The sequence below is a fragment of the Marmota flaviventris genome, chromosome X (genome assembly GCF_047511675.1).
Source record: "Marmota flaviventris isolate mMarFla1 chromosome X, mMarFla1.hap1, whole genome shotgun sequence".
NCBI lineage: Eukaryota > Metazoa > Chordata > Mammalia > Rodentia > Sciuridae > Marmota > Marmota flaviventris.
Window position 1 is genome coordinate 95667164 of NC_092518.1, and position 5558 is coordinate 95672721.

General features: G+C 35.7%; 2 pseudogenes; both read left to right on the forward strand.

Moving 5' to 3' along the window:
* Positions 1–428: 428 nt before the first annotated feature.
* Positions 429–969, forward strand: LOC114089298 (large ribosomal subunit protein uL6 pseudogene; annotated as a pseudogene).
* Positions 970–2445: 1476 nt separating this feature from the next.
* On the forward strand, positions 2446–2874 carry LOC114092071 (small ribosomal subunit protein eS25 pseudogene; annotated as a pseudogene).
* Positions 2875–5558: the final 2684 nt, after the last annotated feature.

The following is a 5558-nucleotide window of genomic DNA, read 5'->3' on the forward strand; positions in this document are numbered from 1 at the left end:
ATCACTTAAGGTGATAAGCAAGCCCCACCTCTATCTGGTGTCTTCCCTAATTTCAATCCAAACTTCACTTTCTTACTTCTTTATTTTTTAGTGGGCATAATTTTAACTCTCTAATTATTTTCAGTTTTACCCCACTGCATTTTAAGTTTTCGTTTTATTTTATTTGTTTGTTTGGTTGGTTTTTTTGGACAGGGTCTGGGTCTTGAACACTCTCAGAGTTCCCGAACTACACCTGGCAGGGTTCTTGACACATAATAAGTGTTCAACGAGTACTTATTACTTAAATGTTTTCTGATCTAAATCCCATTGTTCATGACCATCTTCAATGGACAAAATTTTTAAAAAAGAATAAAAAAGGTCATTTTTTTAAAAGTAATTAAAAACTAATCAGAGTAAGCTCGGTGCAGTGGTACACACATTTTTTTAAAATGAAGACCATTTTTTGCAGTCACAGTGTCAATATTTCCAATAACCTTGACATCACTCAAAATAAATGCAGTTATTGTGAAGGGCCATAGAGGAACCCTACTGAGGGACTTCAATCACATCAACATAGAACTCAGTCTACTTGGAAAGAGAAGAGGCTCCACATTGACAAATGTGGGGAAATAGAAAGGAAATGGCTACCACTTGCAATATATAACATAATCAAGGGTGTTACACTGGGCTCTATTACAGGATAAGGTCTATGTATGCTCACTGCCCCTTCAGTGCATTATTCAGGAGAATGGGGCTCCTGTTTAAATCTGAAATTTCCTGGGTGAATACACCTTCAGGGTTCAGATGAGGCCAGGTATTCCTTATTCAGTTTCTCAAACCCAGAAAAATGAGTTGATCCTTGAAAGAAATAACATGGAACTTGTTTCAAATTCAGCTGCTTTGAATCAGCAAGCCACAACATGTAAAAACAAGGACATCACAAAATTTTGAGATGTGATCTATATCTCTGAAAAAAGAACAGTTCAGTAGATTGATGAATAAGATCTAAGAGTTTTCCACCTAAGTAATAAGAGCCTAGAGTATAAGAACAATTTCTGATATGTTAATTGTGCAATGTATGCTCTTTATTGATTGGGGAAAGAGGTGTTGATTGAAGAAAATAACTTTTCTTCAGAGCTTTGACAGTATTGCTCCAGTGTTGTCTTACCTATGACATTGATGATGAGAAATCAGATATAAATATCATTCTGATTTCTTTGTACGTAACCTATTTTTCTCTGTGGAAGCCTTTAGAATATCTCTATACTCTGTGTTCTAAAATTTCATGAGGATATACTCCAGAAATTTCTCTTGTATTGTTTCTTTGCTATTTATTTCTTTTGTTCTCTCTTTCTTGAATTTCTATTAGTCAAATATTGGTTCTCCAAGACTCACCCTCTCTGTATCATATTTTTTCTAGTACATCTTCCTCCCTTTGGTCTTTTTGTGCTACTTTCTTTGCTCTTTCCTCAACTCTATCTCATCTCTTCCATTGAATTTTATGTCAGTAATTATTTATTTTATTTTATTTGCATTATGTCTTTTTTCTTCATATTATTTCCAAATATCCTATTCTTGTTATATGAATGTGATTTTTAATATATCTGAATTTACTATTATAGTGTTTTGTTTTTCATCTTTATTTTTCTCAAGGATTTTTTTTTTTTTTTTGGATACTGGAAATTTAAACCCAGGGGTGCTTACCACTGAGCCACATCCCCAGCCATTTCTATTTTTTATTTTGAGACAGGGTCTCACCAAGTTGCTTAAGACCTCGCTAATTTACCAAGGCAGGCCTCAAACTTGTGATCCTCCTGCCTCAGCCTCCTGGGATTACAGGCATGTGTCATCATTCCTGACCTCTCAAGGGTCTATTTATTATTCTTTCATGTTGAAATCAGTTTTCCTCAAATGTCCTTTTTAAAATATTCTTTAGCTGTAGATGGACACAATAGCTTTATTTTTATTTATTTACTTTTATGTGGTGCTGAGGATCAAACCCAGGTCCTCATACATGCAAGGCAAGTGCTCTACCACTGAGCTACAACCCCAGCCCTCAAATATATTTTGATCATTGATATTTTGTTCAAATTGAATAATGTAGCAATTAAAAAGTGATCAGAAGTTTTATACACATAAATAAGGAGTTGGCCATTTTGATGGAGGTGGCCTAAATGCAAAAGGGTAAAGGATTTTTCTCTTGGACCTGTCAATTTGCAATTTTTTGGAGCTCATGAAGGATTGGCTAGTCTGGCTACAGAGCATTCTGTTAATCAGTCTGAGGAGGACAATGGGATAAGGGGATTACACTGTGTAAAAAATAACTTCATTCAACCCCCTTTCTGCCTTATATCTCACTTATTTCCTTTGTCAAATCATTTAGGTATAGAAAACTGATGTATTGTTCCTTTTTGTCCGACATCTTGACGAGGCTCCAGTGGCTGTTGCTTCTCTCCAAGCTTCGCGATGCCGCCCAAGGACGACAAGAAGAAGAAAGATGCAGGAAAGTTGGCCAAGAAAGACAAGGACCCAGTGAACAAATATGGGGGCAAAGCCAAAAAGAAGAAGTGGTCCAAAGGCAAAGTTCGGGACAAGCTCAACAATCTAGTCTTGTTTGACAAAGCTACTTATGAAAAACTCTATAAGGAAGTTCCCAACTATAAGCTTATTACCCCAGCTGTGGTCTCTGAGAGACTGAAGATTCAAAGTTCCCTGGCCAGGGCAGCCCTTCAGGAGCTCCTCAGTAAAGGACTTATCAAACTGGTTTCAAAGCACAGAGCTCAAGTAATTTATACAAGAAATACCAAGGGTAGAGATGCCCCAGCTGCTGGTGAAGATGCATGAACAGGTCCAATCAACTGTACATTTGAAAAAATAAAACTTTATTAAAACAAAAAAAAATGATGTTATTAGTCAGCTTGGCATAACTATAATGAAGCATCTGAGGCAAATAACTTATAAAGAAAAGGAGGTTTATTCAACTCACAGTTTCAAAAAATTGAAATCTAAATGATGTGTAGCACAAGCTCAGTGAGGGTTGCCCTTGCCTGTATCATCTCATGACACAAATGGCAACAGTGGCTGCATATTTTGAAGCAAGTAAGTAATTACATCTTCAGCCAGAGGTAGAATCAGAGAGGACAGTCTTGATCTCACAGTTCTTTCTGGGGGAATTCCCCCAATGACCTAAGGACCTTCCACCTAGGCCCTATTACACTAAAGGTTCCACTAGGGTCCACTAGCATCACATTGCAGACCAAGCCTTCAATCTTGGGCTTTTGGGGGACATTTATCCAAATTATAGCAGCTGACTTTCTCTTGCTATATCATTCCTCTTCAAATATTTTAAACTGTAGCTTCTCCCATATTGTTTCATCAATTACCATTCCTCCATCTGCTTCTTAGATTTCACCCAACTTTTATGCACTAATAGCCCCTTTTTCATTTTCTTCATTATTTTAAAGTTATAACTTGTGTTCTTCTGCAATCTTGAGATATTGAAGCAATACATTCATGTAATCTGTGTTAACTTACTGAAATATATAAATTTATTTGCATACAGCTTGAGTTCTTATGTTGCTATTCCTTCCACTTCTTGGAGTAGAGCACTAAAACGCATCAGATTCATTGCTGCAATAGGATCAAACTATACAGAAGTAAAAGATTATTTTACAGAATGAGAGACTGAAACATTAGAATAGTATACTTTTATATACTTCCATCTTTTTAAAAATATTTTTTAGTTGTTGATGGACCTTTTATTTATTTATTCATATGCCATGCTAAGAATTGAACCCAGTGCCTCACACATGCTAGGCAAGTGCTCTACCACCGAGCTACAATCCCAGCCTATATACTTCCTTCTTAAGCATAATTTCTACACATAGACCAAGAATATCTGATATATTCTTTAGTACAATCAGGTCATTAGATACCATTAGACACTACTACTAGAGATTATTTAAAAGTACATACTCGGTGTTTGTACAAATATGTCAAAATACACTCTACAGTCATGTATTTCTAAAGAGAACAAATGAATTTTTTTTTAAAAAAGAGAAAAGTTAAAAAAAGAACATGTTGTGTTTTAATACAATAAATGATGAAGAAGACACAAGGAAAATAAAAGTTCATATTCTCAGGCCTCAGTCATACAGAAGGTCTAGGATCAGACCAAGATTCTACATTTTTTAATTTTTATTTTATTAGTTATAGTTGAACACAATACCATTATTTTATTTATTTATTTTTATGTGGTGCTGAGGATCCAACCCAGCGCCTCACACATGTTAGGCGAGCACTCTACTGCTGAGGCACAACCCCAGCCCCTTTTCATTTTTGAAAGAGTTTCCTTAGTGAGAAGCACAGACCTGGTTAATAACCAGTGGAAGGCCATTCCCTCTTCCTCATTTCAACCTCTTTTCTTGCTGACTCCATGAGTACACGGCAGACATTAAAGTGAATGTTTTTATAGAGTAGTTGTTACATGGCTAATTTAATGCTACCTCAATGAAAACCCAATAAGCAATCAATTATAAAATTGACAGATTTAATCTTTGCTGAGTAAACTCACTTGCCTAAGTTTATCAATGTGATTGATAAGATGAAGGCAGTATTTGGACCAATTATCATATGTAGTCCAAGCCAGAGGTTGCCATACCTTCTAAGTATCTAAATCAATAACAATGTAAGAAATTACAATATAGTGGTGCTAGACCTTGGCTATCCAAAAAACAAAGGAAAAAAATGTGTACAAAGAAGAAATAAGCAAAATCCTTGAATTCAAGCAATTTGTGTTAAGTTTTATTGGGGGGAAAGGGCTATTTTTAAAAGGAAGAACTAGAAATCTAATTAATCCAACCCGAAATTATGGATTCACAGTCTTACTTTTAAATTCCACAAGTCCTTTTAGAAATTTCACCCCCCCCCAAGGAAATCAAAAGTGAAACAAACAGTTGCTGATTTGCTAATACTAGCAATGAATCTTAGACATAGCTTTAATGCTAGGACAAGAATATGTTCTAGTGGTTTGGGAGTCGCATACACCTGGATTAAGAGTCTATGTTCCATAGTTTTCTAGCTGTATGACCTTGAACAAACTACTTTACCTCTCTAAGGTTTGGTTTCTTCTTTCTGTAGTTTCCAAAGTGAACCAAGTTATCTCAAGCTGTGGTGTCTCTGTTTAGGCCACTCCCTCTGCCTTGAATACCACCCACTTCCTTTAATGCTTAACTCCTACTTATCCCTCAGGTCTCAAATGCACATAGCATCTTCCTAGAAGCCTTGTTTTCCTAGTCAGATAATGCTCTTTTATGTATCCGCCCCAAAGGTCCTAAACATATCTTTAATTTTAGTAAATATATGGTAACCGGTGGTTTTTAAAATTGTGTTTCTTCCATAATTTACGAATCAGCAAACTAGGGCCCACTGGCAAAATCCGACCTTATGGCCTCTGTTTATACCACTCTCAAGATAAAAAAAAATACTTTTTTTTTTACATTTTAAAGGGTTAGTTTTAAAAAGAAGAATATATAGTTCATATGTGTCCCACATATCTCAAAATATTTACTATCTGGTCC